The sequence below is a fragment of the Chiloscyllium plagiosum genome, chromosome 1 (genome assembly GCF_004010195.1).
Source record: "Chiloscyllium plagiosum isolate BGI_BamShark_2017 chromosome 1, ASM401019v2, whole genome shotgun sequence".
NCBI lineage: Eukaryota > Metazoa > Chordata > Chondrichthyes > Orectolobiformes > Hemiscylliidae > Chiloscyllium > Chiloscyllium plagiosum.
In genome coordinates this window covers 15,123,702-15,145,486 of record NC_057710.1, presented here as the reverse complement: position 1 = coordinate 15,145,486, position 21,785 = coordinate 15,123,702, and the positions used below count along the sequence as shown (strand labels likewise).

The 21,785-nt window shown below is 44.5% G+C and overlaps 1 protein-coding gene and 1 long non-coding RNA gene across 2 annotated transcripts in view; one reads left to right on the top strand and one right to left on the bottom strand.

The window, feature by feature from the left end:
- Positions 1–3,560, top strand: part of LOC122553997 — a 117,428-nt gene extending 113,868 nt beyond the window's left edge. Inside the window, exon 3 of the long non-coding RNA XR_006312903.1 lies at positions 3,379–3,560. This is a non-coding gene — a long non-coding RNA (uncharacterized LOC122553997). The remainder of the gene's footprint in view (positions 1–3,378) is intronic.
- LOC122553785 (dedicator of cytokinesis protein 2-like) overlaps positions 1–21,785 on the bottom strand; it is a 1,227,980-nt gene that overhangs the window by 530,390 nt on the left and 675,805 nt on the right. The gene's annotated exons all lie outside the window — the stretch shown is intronic.

Here is a 21,785-nt window from a genome sequence, read left to right as displayed (position 1 = left end):
ATGAAGAGCTTATTCTCAAAATTTGATTCTTTTGCTCCTCAGATGCTACCTGACCAGGTTAGGTGAATTGGCCATATTGAAGATGACTCAAACAAGCAGAGGGATATGTCCATAGTGTTTTGGGGTGTGTAGGTTAGGTGCATAATGTAGGGGGATGGGTCTGGGTGGGTTACTCTTTGGCGGGTCGGTGTGGACTTGTTAGTCTGAAGTGCCTGTTTCCACACTGTAGGGATTCTGTGACTCTATGAATTTACATAAAGAAAGACCTTGTGACATTTATAGCACCTCACCAGTGCCATCATCAGTGCAGTCCTGGCTTTAAAAAGTTCTGGCTAAATCTGACCTGAAAGAATTCTTCTTCCATAATGAGAGAAGTCTATTTGTCTCGAAGTGGAGTCTGTGTTTCCATTATGAAGGAGAGTAGAATTGACAAGAGGTTCAGAAAGGTCATCTGAGCTGTCAATCACTGTCAATGGTATGCTGCAGATTAGGGACCAAGATACGATATCTTTTCCTTTTCATTAACAATCCTCTTGAAGGGACCAGAGTAGGAGACCAATGAGACTGACACTGAATCCTTAGTGAGCGTCATCTGTTCTCTGCATGGAATATCACACCCAAGCAGAAAGACGTATACAGCACAGGGAGACAAGCAGATTATACGGTGTCCCAATTGACTGACAGTCTCTAAAGAGTGGCACATGAACAGGAACTCCATAAAATGCTACTGATGGGGAGATACATTTTCCGATAGGTTTAAGGGAAATATTCACTTGCCTACAATCTTGCAAGATAACAACACGTGACTAATCTGTATTTTGTGTCATTGATTCGATCTTGTCATTACTTATTTCAATCAACCTGCATTTTTTGCCGTTCCTTGGTGCCCTTGAGAAGGTGGTGGTGAGATGCCTTCATCAATTGTAGCAGTCTGTGTACTGGGGGGCACAGCCACAATGTCTTTTGGGAGGGAGTTGTGCAGATGGTACTGGGAGGGGTGGTGTTCCCATTTATCTGTTGCCCTTGTCCTTCTAAATTGTAGAAGCCCTGGGTTTGGAAGGTGATTTGTTTATTCATTGTCCATAATCTGCACCTTACAATGTCATCGCCTGTCTACTGCTTCAGAAAAGAAATACATCTTCAAGAAGTTTTTCACCTTTCAGTCATCAGTCTGAATGCAAGTAAGTCAGGCCTTTGATGATTGTGACCATTTATACCACAGGAGAAAAGGTTGGCATGTTTCAGTGCCAGTGTGATGCCAGGTACATAGGCCATATATTGGCTGATCGAATCAAGATGCATGATCCTTTGGAAGGCAGAGTGCAGACCTTGCTCAAACAGCCAATGCTTGCCAAACCCGAAACAAAATCTGTCTATGTTTTATGTGATCTATCTGTTCTTGGGCAGCACTTGTTAGACAATCTTAAATGTGCTCATAGTTGAATTGATAACTAAGTGAAAATAATCAGTCAAGTGGGTAATCTTCGCCCATTGGAAGTGACACACATTCACATGTAGGGACTGCCTCTGCAACTAAAAGAAATACTTTCAAGCCTTGTCATTTTTGTTTTGAATTACCTCAGAGCTTGGGGAGACTCTAGTTTTACATTTATTTGTCTGTTGCCAATGCCTTAACCAACTGGAGTTGAAATGTCAAGCAGTCAGCACTCTTTTCTCATGCACTATAAATTCTTGTGATTGTTCGATTGTTTGGCATTCCTGCATTTGACCTTATAAGCACAAGACAAAAACCTTCAGCAAGCTGTCTCGCTTTTCAGCAATAATCAACGTCTCCATTATTTCTTAATTCTCAACAAAGAGAATCCCTCTTTGAAACCTCACTCCCATCATTAAGTTCTCAGGCTTTGATAGCATTTTTGATCAATACTGATATCTTACCTTGCACTATCGTTTCTGAATGTGTTACAGCCAAGAATATTAAGTCCCTATCCCTCTCCTTGTTTGAGTCGTCTTCAATATTGCCATTATATCATTGCCCCATAGGAATACTTACTTCTGCCTGCAGCTCATCAATCTTATTTACAAATCTCTAGACATTTATGCACATGTACTCTAGTCCAATCCTAGTCTGCATCGCATTTATCCATTTTCAATTTCCTCTTATTTTTTTGAACTGATCTTTACTCTAAAACTGTTCATATCACCTCAGCCTCTATTTTATATTGTGTCTTCATGCTTTATCATTATATCCCTGTGTGGAATGAAATTCCCATCAATGAGAAAGGACAGAAGATTTCAGTGTGCTTTAAGATCTTATTCAGTTACTTACTTGTTTGTAAAGTCATTAATCTTCTAAATTTAAATGCCAAAATCGAAGATTAATTGGGATCTGAGAACATTGCAGTGCATTTGCATGTTGACGAACAAAGGGTTTGGTTTCATTTAGATTGTTTTAAGATCTGCTTATAGAGATTGAGTTAAAATTAATTACTGATGGGAGTTAATGCTTTGATTGGCAGATCAGGCTTACTGAGAATCATTCAGAACAGTGCTAGTGACAGCTGTTACAATGAGCATTGTTACACGGCTGATTGAGAAAAGAGAATTAAACTTTTGCAAAATAATCCAGTTGCTTCCCGTCATCATGCATTGATGATTCTTGCCAGGAGAGGGGTGGGGACAGGTAAGGCAGAGTCTCCAAGCAGACTTGAAGCTTGAAAAGATACTGTACCCCGATCCTGCATTGTCCCAGAGCTGTGCAGAGCTGGTGTATAACTCGCTCATCCCGACGTGAGAAATATACAGCCTCAGCTGTAGTTCAGGCTGGCTTGGATACAGAGGTTGATATACTGGCTGTATACAAACTGTCAGGAAGCAACGGAAAAGGTTCAGAAGAGATTTACCAGGATGTTGCTGGAAATGGAGGGTTTGAGTTTTAAGGAGAGGCCTTTGTCACTAGAGTGTAGGAGGTTGAGACGTGACCTTATAGAGGTTTATAAAATCATGAGGGGTATAGATAAGGTGAATGGCAGATGCTTTTTCCTTAGTGTGGGGGACTTCAAGATTAGGGGTATATTTTTAAGGTGAGAGGAGAAGCATTTAAAAAAACATGAGGGGCAATTTGGTTTACACAAAGCGTGGTTCATGTGTGGAATGAACTTCCAAAGGAAGTGGTGGATGTGGGTAAAGTTACAATGTTTAAAAGACATTTAGATAAGTACGTGAATAAGAAATATTTGGAGGGATATGCACAAAACACAAACAGGTGGGACTAGTTCAATGTAGGTTTGGCATGGACTGGGTGAACCGAAGGGTTTGTTTCCGTGTTGTATGACTCTAAAGGGCCTTTAGACAAGACCAAGGAAGTGACTACCCATTCCTCTTCAAAAAGTAATGAACACTTTGCAACTTCTATAGATGCAACATTGTGCAGTGAATAATGGCCTGGTATGGCAACTGCTCTGCAAATGATCACAGGAAGCTACAGAAGGTGGTGTGCACAGCCCTTCCATCCATGGATTACATCCATGTGGCTCACTGCCACAGAAAGGCTGCCAACATCATCAGGGCTTTTGCCCGAAACGTCGATATTCCTGCTCCTCAGATGCTGCCTGACCTGCGGTGCTTTTCCAGCACTAAACTCTCAACTCTAATCTCCAGCATCTGCAGTTCTCACTATGGCTTCATCAAAGACTCCTCCCAGCCCGGTAATGCTCTCTTAAAACCTCTTCCGTCAGGCAGAAGATAGAGAAGCCTGAACACATGTACCAGCAGGCTAAGGAACAGCTTCTTCTATGGCCATTAATAGACTGATGAATGGACTCTCTAGCCTCAAATAATGCTGATCTTGTTCATGTTGATCTCTCTTGTACACCCTGTGCAATGGATGCTGTATGCCTCGGTCTAAATCTTTTGTTCTGTACTTACTTGCTTCCTATGATCTGCCTGTATTGCTGGCAAACAAGCTTTTCACTGTACTGTGGTACAACTGACAATAAATAAAATAATCAATCAATCAAGATTCAAACTGATGAAGACCTACTGAAGGCAAATGGTAGAAAATATTGGTATGAGAATAGTTAGGTGGTTATTGTCGACTAGCGAAATACAATGGGCTGCTGGGACCTGTTCTGTGCTAAAGATCTCAATGACTTTTTGTTGTGAATTAAACATAGAGTATCTTGTGCCCAACAATGTAGTTCAACAATGTAATCTGGGCATTTCAAAATGGGCAATAAATGGCCAACAATGGCCTGGCCAACAATGGCCATATCCTGGGAATGAATAAAACAAAACTCTCTCATTGGCAGACTGGGAGCTTTAGATCCTGCACTCACTCGGAAATACAGCCAGTTTTGTTTAGTTGCTGCCCATGTGTCCCAAATCCAGGGAGTGAGTGCAGAAATATTCCAGCTCAACACTCCCTTTATATTTTCCAATACAAAGGCCAGACGGGGATGATGAGTTGAAAGCCAAGGGTCTCAGCTGGCTGTGAAGTTTCCTTTCTGAAAGCTGTTTGAACAATGGACCCAAGTATGTTGTTGAATTGAAGGCATTGGGATTGTCAAGGCTGGAGCATTTCTTACCCTGGAGGACATGATTGAGAACATTTTTGTGGTAAAATTGCAACTTTTGGGGGGGTTTTCTTTTTAAGTATTCACCTGCAAATTTGCCACAAATTAGCATTAAATTGGTATTAACTCTCCACAAACATCCATTCCAGGATGGAGAAGCTTTAAAATAAAGGAAGATTTTTTAAAAGTTTGCATTCTTTCACATTGTTCACAGCTTTAGGATGTCCCAAACTACTTCATAGCTAAAAATCACACAACACCAGCTTATAGCCCAACAGGTTTAATTGGAAGCACACTAGCTTTCGGAGAGCTGCTCCTTCATCAGGTGGAAGGAGCGGCGCTCCGAAAGCTCGTGTGCTTCCAATTAAACCTATTGGACTGTAAGCTGGTATTGTGTGATTTTTAACTTTGTACACCCCAGTCCAATACTGGCAGCTCCAAATCATGACTACTTCATAGCTAATAGCCATTTTGAAAGGCAAGTACCATCTTAATATAGAAAGTTCTCAGCACTCAATTTGTGGAGAGCAAGCTCCCACAGAAAGAAACTCCCACAATGCCATCCAAAGGTGCCAACTCCACCACTAAGATGAAGGCAGTACTCACGTTCCCTGCAAGCTCCCTTTCAAGAGTTTACTCAACCACTTCATTGACCTATGCTTGCATTTTATTCCCTGCCGCATTCACATATTCATGAGACACCTTAAGCCTGTGCAATTCTTATCTTCCTTAATCTTCTCTCCCTTTACATTTTATAAAAGTCAACTCTGGAAGATTTAATGCATGATGTTTGCCTTATGTTAACTCAACATCAGATCACCCCCTGATGGGAATAAACGCATTGTAGTAATTATACTCTTATGTCTTTCTTTGTATTACTTTATTAATCTGTGACGGAAGGTTCCAGAAGGTCTGGAAATAAAAGCTGTTTCTTACTATCACACACACTTAAATGTTTATTTGGATGTAATCCAAGCATGGATTTGTTGACCTCATTTTTTTTCAAGATTACTAATATTCCATTCTTTGGGCCCTGTTGTTTCATTCTGTTTATTTTTTTTAATTAAATAAGCAATAATTTGGAAGTATAAGTGTAGAAACGCCGTTCAACAATGACCATGGCTGATCATCCAGCTCAGTATCCTGTTCCTGTTTCACCCCATATCCTTTGATCCCTTTCGCCCTAAGATGTTATATCGATCTCCTTCTTGAAAATATTCGTTGTCTTGGACTTGACCACTTTCTTCAGCAGAGAATTCCACAGGCTCACCACTCTCTGGGTGAAGACATCTCACCTCATCTCAGTCCTAAATGTCCCAGCTCATATAGATCTAGAACTAAGGGACATAGCCTTAAAATAAGGAGGAGCAGATTTAGGACTTTGTTGAGGAGGAACTTCTTCACCCAGAGAGTTGTGAATCTGTGGAATTCCCGGCCCAGTGAAGCAGTTGAGGCTACCTCATTGTATGTTTTAAGGCAAAGATAGATAGACTTTTGAACAGTAAAGGAATTAAGGGTTGTGGCGAGCAAGCAGGTAAGTGCAGTTGAGTGGGCCAGATGGCCTATTTCTTATGTTCTCACGTATCCTTAAGACAGTGACCCCTGATCCTGGCCTCCCTGGTTATCAGGAACATCTTTTCTGCACTTACCCTGTCTTGACCTGTTGGAATTTTATAGGTTTCAATGAGATCCCACCTTATACGTCTCAACGCCAGTGAACATAGTCCCAAACAATCCAGTACGTCTTCATACATCAGTCCGACCATTCCAGGAGTCAGTTTGGTCGACATTCACTGCACTCCCTTCCTCACCAGAACATCCTTCCTCAGATATGGAGACCAAAACTGCATACAGTGCCCCAAGTGTGATCTCATCAAGGCTCTTTATAATTGCAGTCGAAGAGTGTGGTGCTGGAAAAGCACAGCCAGTCAGGCAGCATCCGAGGAGCAGGAGAGTCGATGTTTCAAGTATAAGCTCTTCATTGTGAATCTTCCTGATGAAGAGCTTATGCTTGAAACTTCAACTCTCCTGCTCCTCGGATGCTGCCTGATCAGCCGTGCTTTTACAGCGCCATTCTCTGTGACTCAGATCTCCAGCAGCAGCAGTCCTCACTTTCTCCTCTTTGTAATTGCTCCCTACTCAAATCCTCTTGCTATCATGGCAAATGTACCATTTATAGGTTTAATTGGTTGTAAGAGTAAGTGATCCATAAAGACTGGCATACTCCCAAGATTAAAAAGGTTGATCTCAATAAGCCATCATTGTCATGTACTGGTTATGACTCTGGACTGGTAATCTGGAGCCCCAAACTAATGTTCTGAGAACATGGGTTTGAATCTTTCAGGCAGCATGGTAAGGTAACGGGGAGATGGAAGGGAGCTAGGTGGGAAGCTCTTCAGAGGGTCGGTGTATCAATGGGCTGACAGGCCTCTTTCTGCACTGTGCGGCTTCTATGATTCTTGAACATAGTCGATCATAATTTTTAAATTCAATTAAATCTGGATTTTTTTTTTAAAAAGCCTTGTCTAATGGTGACCACGTATCATTAAAACCCAAACAAAAGCAGAAGTTGTTGGAAAAGTATGTCTGGCAGCACTTACGAAGAGAAATCAGAATTAACGCTTCGGGCCCGGTGACCAGGTCAGTTCTGAGGAAGGGTCACCTGACCCAAAACGCTAACTCTGATTTCTCTGCACAGATGCTGCCAGACCTGCTGAGATTTGCCATATTTTTGGTCCTGATTTGCAATATTGGTTTATATCATAAAGACCCATCTGTCCTTTAAGTATGAAAATCTGCCGTCCTTATCGAGTCTGACCCATGTGTGACCCCAGACTCACAGCAATGGCATTTGCTCTTAACTGCCCACCTCAGGGAGATGACGACCGTGTGATATTATCATTAGACCATTAATCCAAAGACCCCAATAATGTTCTGGGGTCTCGGGTTTGAAACCCACTGATCCAGATGGTGGAATTTGAATTCAGTAGAAAAAGTTATGGAATTCAGAGTCTAATGATGACCAGGAGTCCATTACCAATTGTCAGGAAAAAACCATCTGGTTCACTAATGTTCTTTAGGGAAGGAAACTGCCACCATACCCAGAGCACGTTTCACCAAGCATCTCCGCCTGGCCTGCAGGGGCTGATCTGACCTCCCAGTCACTGCATATTTTAATTCCCCCTCCTGCTCCCTTTGCAACATGGCCATCCTCAGCCTCCTCCATTGGGCCAAAGGACCTGTTTCCATACTGTAGGGACTCAAACCATGTCCCTCCCCATTCTCCAACTCCCTTCCCAGCCCCTCCCCCTCCCTTCCATCTCTCCATCGACCAACCAGGCTGCACCCTCTACCTGCATTCACCTATCCTTACCTCACCACCACGCCCCTTTCTCCACCCAAAACCCTCCACAACCCCTCTCTCCTTCAGCTCCCCTGACACCCACCCCCAGTCCCGAGGGAGGGTTACACCCGAAACATTGACTTCCCCACCTCCTGATGCTGCCTGGCTTGCTGTGTTCTTCCAGCCTCCTGCCTGTCTACCTTGGATTCCAGCATCTGCAGTTTCTTTGTCTCCTCTTTACTTTTTATAGCCTACATGTGACCACAGACTCACAGCAACGGGGTTGATTCTGGACAATTAGGGATGGGCAATAAATGTTAGCTGAGCCAGTCACACCCACATCCGATGAATGAATAAATAGAAAATGGCCTCAAGAGTTAATGGGCTGACGACATTTTGGAAAGAGTACAATTAATTTACAATGTTGAACTGAAGTTAAACTACTTTGGGTGGCACGGTGGCTCAGTGGTTAGCACTGCTGTCTCACAGCACCAGGGACCTGGGTTCAATTCCAGCCTCAGGCAACTGTCTGGTGGAGTTAGCATATTCTCCCCGTGTCTGCGTGGGTTTGCTCCGGTTTCCTCCCACAATTCAAAGATGTGCAGGTCTGGTGAATTGGCTATGCTAAGTTGCCCATAGTGTCAGTTGCGTTAGTCAGGGGTAAATATAGGGTTGGGGAACAGGTCTGGGTGGGTTACTCTCCGGAGGGTCAGTGTGGACTTGTTGGGCTGAAGGGCCTGTTTCCATACTGTATGGAATCTCATCTAAACTTGATTCATTTCTTTATTGTCATGTTTATTTTGTTGCAAACTACAGTCAAAAAGGGCTCTATAGCGTCACCACACTCTGGCACCATCTTAAAACACAGAAAAATAAACCAAATCATAGAATATAAAGACAGGACAATGAAGAAATAAAGAAAAAGTGTCCAACTTTACAGTCCTTCTTGTTACGTGCTCTGCCGTGGGCCAATGGCATGTGATTCTGCATTTGCAGCTCAAGCCTCCACTGTAACAGATAGCCTCTCTCCCCAAACTGAGGGTAACACACAAAGTTAGCAAGGTGCGCTGGCTCAGAGAAGGAGTAAACATATATGGAGAGTGCAACTTTTTAATCAATGTGGGGTTATTGTATTGAAGGTGCAAAAATAAATCAGCCTTGAATAAATAAATAAAGAGCACGGGGAAGAATGGTCCAATTTGCATGTTAATAGCTCGGAGGTCTGGTAAATTAAGTGCAACCATCTCCAGCTCACAAGAGACAAATACTCTCGGTTTTGTTCGATGCCCCCCCCCCCCCACCCTGGTTACATTTTGACTCCTCTTCTCTGGGTAATTGAGCCGTTTTAATTGGTTGTATTCAACGGGGGGAGAGCAGGGAGCAATCAAGGTCAAAATCTGCAGCAGGAAGGAACAGTGAATGAAAGGTAGCCACAACTTGTTGCAACAAAACAAAGCTGAGCAATATTAGCCCTCTCCTTTTCTGTTTAGTATGAGTCTCATATTTTACTTTCTCCACACTCTTGACAGCTAGCTGCAGCTTGACAGTCCCTTTGTCGCACGGGTGATACAGCATAAATTTTATTTATTTAAGGTTGTTGAAATTTATAGCAGAGTGGCTTGGTAACCAGGGCTGCAATGCCTGTTATTTTTTTTTTATTATTGAAGTGAAAATCTGCTGCTTACAATTTTTAAGAGTGTCGGTTCATCTGAGACGTGAACTGAGAATCTGTATGCCCAGGACATGAATCATGTCGTTTTCGTCTTAAAGCATTGTGTGGTGTATGCTTCCTAGAAATACAGGATCAGGAAAAGACAGCAAATAAAACTGAGGCCCAAACTACTCCATCCATCCGCAAATCAAACTCCCACCCACTCACTCTGGAAGTGCGCCTCATGCGAGATTGAATCGGATGACTTTTAAGTCCAATTGAATTGCGTGAAATTTGGTGACTTAAATGGGTCCCTCATATATCTGTGGCACTGGAAAAGCACAGCATATCAGGAGGCAGCCGATGAGCAGGAGAGTCAACATTTCGGGCATAAGTCCTTCATCAGGAATGTCAGGAAGGGCTTCTGCCCAAAACGTCGATTCTCCTGCTCCTGAGATGCTGCCTGACTTTCTGTGCTTTTTCAGTGCCACACTTTTCAACTCTGACTCTCCAACATCTGCAGTCCTCATTTTCTCCTTCATATAACTGGCCTCCTTGATCCAGGCTATATTGTTTCACTATTGGTGGCCATGCCTTCAACTGCCTGGAAGCTAAGCTTTGGAATTCGCAGCCTCCTTCCCATTTCTCTATCCTTCCCTAAAACCTATCTTCCTGATCGGATTTCTGGTCACCTCTCTCTCTCGTATCTCCTTGTGTTGCTTCGTGTCCAGTCATGCATGATAATTCTGCTATGAAGTGCATTGAAGGGTCTTTTGATATTAAAAGCATCATAAGTGCCAATTGTTGCCAGTACTGCACAGGGCCTTACAAACATATGGACCAATAGCAGCACTGGAATAGGAGTAGGCCAATCAGCCCGTCTTCTCTGTTCCACCATTCAATAAAATCATGGCCTACCTCCAAATATCTGCTTTTGGCCCGCACCCCTTAATATTTACTCAACAAAAGATTTATTCACCTCAGATTTAAAATTAATAACTGTATCTAGCACCAACTGCCAATTGTGGAAGATAGTTCCAAACATCTACAACCCCTTGTGGATGCTGCCTGAACTGCTGTGCTCTTCCAGCACCACTAATCCAGAATCTGGTTTCCAGCAACTGCAGTCATTGTTTTTACCTCGTTGATTTTAACCCTACTGCGAATCCTCTTGCAAGGATGCCTGCCTTGAAGAAGTTTTCCTCCTCTCTCTACAAGAATCTCAGGGAGTCCCTCTCCCACTGCAACTCCCAGGTCATTTCCTCTGCCCTGAAGCTCTTCAACCATGTCGTGACCATGCTACTTTCTCCCCACCCCCACCCTCCTCTAGCTTATCTCTCCACGCTTCAGGCTTTCTGCCTTTATTCCTGATGAAGGGCTTTTGCCCGAAACGTCAATTTCGCTGCTCCTTGGATGCTGCCTGAACTGCTGTGCTCTTCCAGCACCACTAATCCAGAATACAGAAAGATGTTGTTAAACTTGAAAGCGTTCAGAAATGATTGACAAGTATGTTGCAAGGGTTAGGAGGGTTTGAGCTATAGGGAGAGGTTCAATCGGCTAGGGCTGTTTTCCTTGGAGTGTCAGAGGCTGAGGAGTGACCATACAGAGGTTTATGAAATCATGAGGGGCATCGATATGGTGAATAGCCGAGGTTGTTTCCCCAGGGTGGGGCAGTCCAAAACTAGAGAGCATAGGTTTAAGATGAGAGGGGAAAGATTTAAAGAGACCTAAGGGGCAACTTTTTCATGCAGAGGATGGTGTGTGTAAGGAATGAGGTACAGAGGATGTGGTGGAGGCTGGTACAATAACAGGCATCTGGATAGGAAGGGTTGAGAGGAAAATTGGCTAAATACTGGCAAATGGGAGAAGATTAATTTGGGATATCTGGTGGGCATGGAGGAGCTGTACAACTCTATGACTCTATAACATTCTCAGAAAAGACGGATATGGACCATGTACAGGCAGATGGTATTAGTTTAGATTGGTCGACACAGAAATGGTGTGCCGTAGGGCCTGTCCCTGCGCTGTACTATTCTATGTCATACTTGTTGCTGTGAGAGACATCTTGAGGCCACTTGGCAGGGTGTGTTTGAACTCCAAACCTGATCCTCTCCAAATTGATATCTGCCAATGCTACTGAAGCAAAGTTTTCACTGACAACGGCTTAATGCTAACAGCGATACATCCTCCCACTTCATCCTTCTCTACAGCAGCTGACTGACCACAATAACCTCTTCCTTCACCTCTCTTTCCATTTTGTCCTGGCCTGCTTCCAGTCTTGTCCATCAGACTATGGCTAACCTCGCAGTTACTTTTCTTGAATTCCCCCACCCCATCTATGGAGTTGTCAGATGACACTCTTCCTATTTCTCATCCGAGAGCTGCCCTTCAGAGACAATGGTCTAAAGCGCGTGGCATGAGATGACACACGACACCCAGTCTGTCGACCCCTCCAGTGCCATGGATTTGTTGCAATGCTTTCCCATTGTGCTTTGGAGGTGCCAGTGTTGGACTAGCATGTACAAAGTTAAAAATCACACAACACCAGGTTATAGTCTAACAGGTTTATTTGGAAGTACTAGCTTTCAGAGTGCTGCTCCTTTATCAGTTGGTTGATGAACTATCTGATGAAGGAGCAGAACTCCAAAAGCTAGTGCTTCCAATTAAAACTGTTGGACTATAACCTGGTGTTGTGTGATTTTTAACTTTCCCATTGTTGCCAAAATTTCTTCAGTTAATCATTGGGTAGGCTGGAGATCCATTGTCTGCGCCCAACCCCCCTCCCTTACAAACTGTGCTTCCTCAACACCCGTCTCACGGGGACAGGAAGGAGGAAAAAATGAAGTGAATGAATGATTTCCTGAAGGTGTTGAAGTGACTCCCGGAGGTGGTGGAGTAATGCTAATGGTGGAAATATTGCACTGATCAAAACGTTTGTGGCATCGGGGCAGGGGGAGAGAGATTAGGCCACTTCCGGCTGCAGGGTTTGTGTCAGAGTAAGTCAAACCACATTTAAATATCCAAAGCTGTTGGCTGTTCAGTCACCCCTAAAGCTCAACAATAATTAGCGCCAATTCAGCAGCCATGCCTGAACACGTTAAGAGGTAATAATAATGATAACACTAATAGACAGCTCAGAAAGCTAAATATCGTTGCAGAGCTCCTCTGAAGCACATTGCCAGGCAACATAAAGGAAAGCTGTGTGTCAGGCTGTTTACCTGGGGTGAGAGTGGTCTAAGAGGCTTCCATACACTTACTGGAGGCAGAAGGAAACAACCTACCACTGGCCAACACCATCAGCTCTCCAACTACATTTCGAGGGCAAGGTAGAATGCTTGGAAGATACAGCTTTGTACTTCTGAACATTTGTAATAGCCATATTGGTACCCATTGAAAAGAACAAACTTGCATTTAGAAAAGTGCCTTTCATGACCTCAGGATGACCCAGGATGTTTCGCAACGAAGGGCCATCAGTACCACAATGCAGGAGGTGTCACAGCTAATGTTTAAACAACAAGCTTCCACAAGCAGCTATGTTGTGATAAACTACATGATTGAAATATCTTTAAGTTGTAACGTGAAGGCTAGTTCCTTGCCAGAACTGGAAGGGTTCTTTTCTTTCAATGATGGGAGTCTTTCATAATCACCTGCGAGTGTAAACAGAACCTCCAACAGTGCAGCGCTCCCTCAGAACTGAACCATCTAACAGTGCAAGTTTCTCTCAGTGTACCCTCAGTGCAGTGTACCCTCAGTTCTAAACCCGCCGATAATTCCCTCTGTATTAAACTCTCTGATAGTCCAGCACTCCATCAGTACTGACCCTTCCTCAGTGCCAACCTTCTGACAGTACAGCACTCCCTCAGTACTGACCCTCTGACAGTACAGCATTCCCTCAGTACTGACCCTCTGACAGTACAGCACTCCCGCAGTACTGGCCCTCTGACAGTGCAGCAATCCCTCAGCACTGACCCCTCTGACAGTACAGTATCCCCTCAGTAATGATCCCTCTGACAATGCAGTATTTCCTCAGTACTGATCATCCGACAGTGCAGTATTCCCTCAGTACTGACCTTCCAAAACTGCAGTGCTCCCTCAGTATTAACCTTCTGACAGTACAGCATTAGCTCAGTACTGACCATCTGACAGTGCAGCACTTCCTCAGTACTGAACCTGTGACAGTGCAGCACTCCCTCAGTACTGACCCATGGACAGTGTGATATTCCCTCAGTACTGATCCTGTGACAGTGCAGCACTCCCTCAGTTCTGACCCTTGGACAGTGCAGTATTCCCTCAGTACTGACCCTTGGACAGTGCAGCACTCCCTCAGTGCTGACCCTGTGACAGCGTAGCACTCCCTCAGCACTAACCCTGTGACAGTGCAGCACTCCCTCAGTGCTGACCCTGGGACAGTGCAGCACTCCTTCAGTACTGACCCAACTTTTTCGTGCCAAACATGATGTATGTATGGAATGGGTGCCAGAGGAAGTGTTGGAGGCTGGAACAATTACAACATTCAAAAGGTACCTAGATGGGTTTATGAATAGGAAGGGTTTAGAGGGATATGGGCCAAATACTGGCAAATGGGACGAGATTAATCAGGATATCTGCTCGGCTTATGACGAGCTGGATCAAAGGGTCTGTTGCCATGCTGTACATCTCTATGACTCTATCCCTGAGCCTCGCAGGGTACTGAAGTACAGAGTTAGATGGAAATCTCTTGAAAACATTTGAACAAGTGAACTGTGAACAATTGTGGAAACTGTATCTCCTTATCCACATTTCACACTGGTCACTTAATTAAATCTCCCTTAAGCTTGTGTGTTGTCAGAAAAACAAACCCAGTGTTTTCTAACTATGAATTGGACTTGGATGTGAAAAGGACTGAACCATGTCTCTCATTCCCCTGCTTCCTCATTCAAAACTATTTTTGATTTCTTTTCAGGAGGAAAGGCAAATAGCATTCTTGATGTCTAGCTGACCACAGCTTTGAGGGTGGAACTTGCTTGATTTTAGTTGCGGAGTGTTTATGAGAGTAGTTATTAAAACACTCTTGTTTCTCCAGTTAATGAGCACTGTGCTTGACTGAACAATGAGATTCAAACTTGGGCATCTGCGGCAGTTTGTGATGGATCCCTGACGCTATGCCAAGTGTTTAATCCACGCGGGCTGAAGTCTCTCTGCCTCAGGCAGCAGTTGTAAAAACACCAGGCTTTTTTGTGCGTGATTATTTTTCTTTTTGATGTTCAGAGTCCTCCTTATGGGTGTCCACTCTCAGGCATTGTCTGTCTTTCAACACTCTATCTGTGCAAGCCAACTGTTTTTTTTTGTGGGTGGGCAAGAGAGAACTGGATCGGTTCGAACAATTTTCACTGCAGTTTAGAAGAATTAGAAGAAGGGAGGCAGTTCGCATCGAACTTATAAAATTCTAACAGGACTAGACAGGGTAAATGTCGGAAAGATTCTCCCGATAACTGGGGAATCCAGAACCGGGGACACAGTCTAAAAATACAGGGTAGGCCATCTAGGACAAAGATGAGGGTAAATGTTGGCACCCAGAGATTGGCGGGCCTGTGGGGGTTAGTTCAACTCAGTTGACTGGATGGTTAGTGAGATGCCAACACCATGGGTTCAATCCCTACAGCAGATGAGGTTTCTTTCTCAACCTCTCTCCCCTCGCCTGAGATATGGGGGCCCTCAGGTTAAGCCACCATCAGTTGTGTCTCTCTGTAATGAGAGAGAATCTCTGTGGTCTGTTAAGATTATTGCAGCTTGACTTTTTTTTTAGATTAGATTCCCTACAGTGTGGAAACAGGCCCTTTAGGCCCCAACCAGTCCACACCAACCCACCCAGACTCATTTCTCCCTATTTTTCTCCCTGACTAATGCACCTAACACTATGGGCAACTTAGCATGGACAATTCACCTGACCTGCACATCTTTTGGAATGTGGGAGGAAACTGGAGCACCGGGAGGAAACCCACGCAGACACGGGGTGGACGTACAGACAGTCAGCCGAGGCTGGAATCGAACCCGGGTCCGTGGTGCTGTGAGGCAGCAGTGCTAACCAAGTGAGCCTGTGGAATTCTTTGCCTTTGAAAGAGGCTGAGGCTAATTCATTGAAATGTTTTTCAAGCAGGAGTCACGTCTAACTTTCAGGGATCAAAGGTTATGGGGAGAAAGCAGGAACAGGGCACTGAGTTGCCTGATCAGCCGTGATCCTATTGAAGGGTGTAGAAGGGCTGAATGGCCTACTCCTAGTTGTATTTTCTATGTTTCTATACGCTCCTGTTTCTGTCCAGTGGTCCACAGGTCCAATGAGATTTTAAAGTGAGACTCCAGCTAAAATCTCAAGTGAACAAAGAAGGTTCCCGGAAAAACTTCAAAGAACAGGGAAAGATGTCCAGGGCGTGCCGGCTAAGACCTACCCAGCACCAACATCATGAAAAAATTCCTCACCTGAAGTCTGTGGTACCTTACTGTGCCCAGGTACCCACAACAATATTTGAACTAAAGCATCAGCTGTAAAACAGTTCGGGGCAATGTATATAGGAAGACTTCCTTTTCTGTTTGCTATGAAAATTACCTGATACCAGAAATAGGAGAGACAAAAAACAGAAGGTAGTACAGAAACTCAGCAGGTCTGATCACATTGTAGGTAGGAAAAGCTGAATTAATATTTCCAGTCCAGTGACCATTCATTAGAATATAAAACTGCACAGCACAGGAACAGGCCCTTTGGCCCACCATATCCATAGAATCCCTACAGTGTGGAAACAGGCCCGTCAGCCCAACAAATCCACACCAACCCTCTGAAGAGTATCCCACCCAAACCCATTCATCTACTCTATTATCCTGTATTTACCCCCTGACTAATGCACCTAACCTATACATCCCCGAACACTATGGGCAATTTAACACAGCCAATTCACCCTAACATGTTTACCTTTGGATTGTGGGAGGAAACCGGAGCACCCAGAGGAAACTCATGCAGACACGGGGAGGATATGCAAACTCCACACAGACAATCACCCGAGGTTGAAATTGAACCCAGGCTGCTGGCGCTTTGAGGCAGCAGTGCTAACCACTGAGCCACTGTGCTGCCCCTGTGCTGACCATAACGCCATTCTAAATTAATGCCATTGCCTGCACATGGTCCATTATCTCTCTATTCCCTGCTTATTCATGTGTTGGTTTAAATGCCTCTTACATATTGATATCATATCTGCTTCTATCATAGACCATGAGACGTCCAAATAGAGTTGGGCCATTTGGCCCATCGATCATTGTTGATATATTTCTCAACCCCATTTTCCTGCCTTCTCCCCATAACCCTTGATCCTCTTATTAGTCAAGAACCATTCTATCTCTGTCTTAAATACACTCAATGACTTTACTTCCCCTGGCAGTGCATTCCAGGAGTGGACATTGAAATGCCTTAGAAGAAAGTGAGGACTGTAGATTCTGGAGAGTCAGAGTCGAGAGTGTGGTGCTGGAAAAGCATAGCAGGTCAGGTAGCATCCGAGGAGCAGGAGAGTCAACATTTTGGGCAAAAGCCTTTTTACTGATGAAGGGCTTATGCCCGAAACATCGTCTCTCCTGCTCCTTGGATGCCGCCTGACCTGCTGTGCTTTCCCAGTGCCATACTTTTCGACATTGAAATGCCTTAGTCTTCCACTTCACAGAATGACATCACTGTAATGGTGTAAAAAGAGGCCATTTGGCTCAATGTGTCTGTACTGGATCGGTCAAGGACATGTCTATCAATTTGGGTACAATTTTCAGCCCAGAGACTGAAAGTACAGAGTTGTGTCAACATAGGCGTGCGCCCAAACCTCAAAGCCGGCATTAATTGGCAATGTCAGTCAAACTGTTACAGATGTTTTAAGAATTAATGGACAAAATTTGCCAAGCAGTGCAACAGGGAATGTTCTTTGACCTGGATAGGGGTGGGGGAATTGTTGGAGGAGGGGTCTACAGCATTTTGCTGAGGTGGGTGAGAGGGTATAACTCTGAGTGGGCACGAGTGTTGCTGAAGAGATGTACGTGCAGCGCCAAGCCAAACCCTCTGCACGATCGAAGGTGCGGCCTTTTAGATGAGGAGTCACCCTTCATGTCTCCTTGGGCGGATGGCACTGTTCTGAAGAAGCGGAGGTGTCTTTGCCCAATACGTACCCATCCACAAGGGACTCAAAATGGAAAATTTATAACTTCGTCACTATCCTATTGCTGCTAGTGGGGATCTTTCACTGTCTGCCATCGAACTATTTGAGGTGGACAGCAACAGGGGACATAGGGATGGGGAAAGGTGAGGTGCCGTCCCTGTATGAGGACAGCCCCATTCTCAACATCCTTGCTGAGCAGAAGAAGGAAAATAAAGCCAACTCTGTGCTAAACAACCCAAAGCAAAAAAAATCTTGCTGCTCTTAAACAACTGATTCAGTTTCAAGTCCTAAAGGAAAGAAAGAAAGCCTTCTTCTGGAATACTGCAAAGTGAGCACTTACTCAGTAAGATCCTGACAGCTACAGGGAAATGAGGGCTGACATGGGGCATAATTTTTTAATTATTATAACAATCCTCTGGTAGCTGTTTTGATAGAGTAGGACAGACATGGCTATATTAGTGCTCACTATAGCAGGCTGAGGCATCCAACTGGAAGCTACATGCCATCTGCTAATAAAACCCCAATGTGAGTATGTGAAACACAGATGAAGAAGGGACGGCTGAGCCAATGAGTTAGTTACAGCGACCGGGTCTTCCATCAGGTTTTCTCATCGGTAAGTTGGCTTGACTTTGTGTGCTATGGAACCCACTTGCGTCTGTCAACACTAGATCCGACTATTGCAAACCTCTGCTGGTCAACTGTCTCAATGCTCCACGTGCTTCAATCCAAAGTAGACAAGCAGGTGGCTGGAAGAACACAGCAAGCCAGGCGACAACAGGAGGTGGAGAAGTCGACATTTCGGGTGTAACCCTTCTTCAGAAATGGAGGTGCGGGCAGGGGGAGCAACAGATAAAGAGAGGGTCGGAGGGTTTTCAGTGGGGAAGGGATTGAGTGGTGAGGTAGTGATAGGTGAATACAGGTGGTGGTATGACCTGGTTACTCAATGGGAGGGATGAATCCAGTTGGGAGCTGGAAGGAAGGGTCGGTAGGTGGAATAGAAGGGAGGGGGCAGGGATGAAAAGGAAGTCGGACGATGGGAAGGGAGGTTATTTGAAGTTAGAGAACTCAACATTGAGGCTTACGGGTTGTTGTTTCTCCAATGTGACAGCAGTCCACATCCTAATTTGGATCTGCCTTAGTTCACCCATCACTCTTGTATATATTGAAGGGTATGCATACTCACCACCATCTTCTCAAGGGCAGCAAGGCAGGGATAATAAATGTCAGCCCAGCTAATGGTGCCCATGTCCCATGAGTGAATTTAAAAAGCAAAGCCTCCAATTGCTGTTGTTTCTTTACCATCCAAGTCTCCATCCCCCATTATCCATCTTACAACTCCTCGCCCTATGAGATTTCAGATCTCCTCCAGTTTTGCCCTTTGCTATATTCTCTCATCAATCATTTGTAGCTATATGTCTTCCGCAGCTAAGCATCTCAAATGGCTCCTCCCCGGCACCTCTCTCAGCCTTTTACTCCGATAAAGTAGATCGGCGGCAGCATCCGGAAGTGCAGCGGATGGGAGCAGGTGGGGTACCAGGGAACCCACTCATCCCCAGGCCCATGGCTCCATCTCATCAATGCAGTGGTCACAGGAGTGGCTGCAGCAGAGACCCATAATAGAGACCCCAGAGCCTGTTACAGACACTCAGCAGCGATCGGAGGAGCCAGCAGAGGAGGAATAAAAGGAAGAGAGAAAAACAAACTAGATTGCAGTAAAATCTTGCACGATATTCAGTGTTTCAAGGTGATGCCGGAGCACGGTGAGACTTTGCGTAGAATACACAAAGAAACATTTTTGCCTGTAGTTTTACGTGCGTGTGACAACAAGTCGAAATCTATAAGAGGCTTCTGAAACTTACTTCTTGACCAAGATCTCTCATAAAGATTCCTCATCCAGTCCAACATCAAAGTTTGTTTGCTAATAGCTCCCATGAAGTGCCTTAGAGACGTTACGGTGCATTAAAGATGCTGACTAATTCACAACGTTGCTGGTTGCTGTTAGGAAGCTCAAATGACAGCGTGGAGCATCACCAGGACAGGGACGGGGATAGGGACAGTGTGTGATGACTGGGCTACAGGGACACAGTGACAAGCTTTAACAATTTAGCAAGCCTCACACCAGCAGTAGAGCTTCACATTGTCTATGTGCAATGATAATGCCTGCTTTTTATTTATTGATTACTAGCACTGCAGCCTCTTGGCATCTCAGCTATGGCACAGAACAAAGAACACAGGACAGTACAGTGCAAAAACAGGCCCTTCGGCACACAATTTCTGTGCTGACCATGGTGTTATTCTAAACTAATCCATCTGCCTGCATATGGTTCATATCTCGCTATTCCCTGCCTGTTCATGTGTCTATCAAAATGCCTCTTAAACTTTGTCATAGAGTCATAGAGTCATAGAGATGTACAGCATGAAAACAGACCCTACGGTCCAACCCGTCCATGCCGACCAGATATCCCAACCCAATCTAGTCCCACCTTCACCCCTCAGCCTCCAACGCTCCAAGGAAAACAGCCCCAGCCTGTTCAGCCTCTCCCTATAGCTTAAATCCTCCAACCCTGACAACATCCTCGTAAATCTTTTCTGAACCCTTTCAAATTTGACAACATCTATCCGATAGGAAAGAGACCAGAATTGCACGCAATATTCCAACAGTGGCCTAAAAAAAAACCCTCCACCACCACCCTCTGTCTTCTACCTTTGAGCCAATTCTGTATCCAATTTCTGCTATCATATCTGTTTCTATCACTTCACATGGTAGCAAATCCAGGCAACCACCACCCTCTGTATAAAAACTTGCCACCCACATCTCTTTTTTTCACATTATCCTTATCTTTCACACTCACCGGAATGATGGTCCTGAAATCTGGTCAACTGGCTTTTAAAAGACTCCCATATTAAGATGTGGATTCATCTTCAAATAATCTAATTTCTCCAGTGTCTGCCTAATGCTGTTGTAATTAACCTACACAACTCCCTGCCCACCCCCTATCCCCGATTTAGCACTTTCACCTGAGAACCAGTCTTATATTATTCCATAATTATGATGAAACTCACAGAATTATGATCATTGTTCCCAAAATGCTCCACTTCTGAAATTTCAATCACCTGGCCCAGCTCTTTTCCCAGTACAAGAGCTAATTTAGTCCCTTCCCTAGTTGAACTATTTAATATTGTTTCAAGAATCCTTTCTGGATACACGTAATAAATTCTGCTCTAACTAAGCCCATAGCACTAGCCAATATTGGGGAAATTAAAATCACCCACCACCATAACCTTACTATACTTACATGTTTCCATGTTGTACCTGCATAACTGTTTACAAATCTAATTCCCATTGACTATTGCAAGGCCAACCATAATAATCCCAGTGATTGAACCTTTCTATTTCCGGAATGTTTACCCAGATTGCCTTGCTGAATGAGCCACGCCCCCCCCCGCCCAAAGATGTCCTGTCTTAGCTCAGCTCTGACATTTTCCTTAAAAAGTAACACAACTCCCCAACCTGTTTTACATCTGCATCTATTTTGCCTGAAATATCTAAATCCTGCAAAAGTGAACAACTAGTTCTGTTATTTTCTCAACCAAATTTCTCTAATGGTGACAACATTGTATATCAATCCAGGATCTAACCCCAATCCCACCCTGACTGTCCTCACTCCCAGTCTGACTGTTTTCACTCCCACTCTAACTGTTCTCACTCCTATTCTGACTGTCCTCACTCCCACTCTGACTATCCTCAGTCCCACTCTGACTGTTCTCACTCCCACTCTAACTGTTCTCACTCCCACTCTGACTGTCCTCACTCCCACTCTGACTGTCCTCACTGCCACTCTGACTGTCCCCACTCCCACTCTGACTGTCCTCACTCCCACTCTAACTGTCCTCAATCCCACTCTGACTATTCTCACTCCCACTCTGACTGTTCTCACTCCCACCCTGACTGTTCTCACTCCCACTCTAACTGTCCTCACTCCCACTCTGACTATTCTCACTCCCACTCTGACTGTTCTCACTCCCACTCTGACCGTCCTCACTCCCACTCTGACTGTCCCCACTCCCACTCTGACTGTCCTCACTCCCACTCT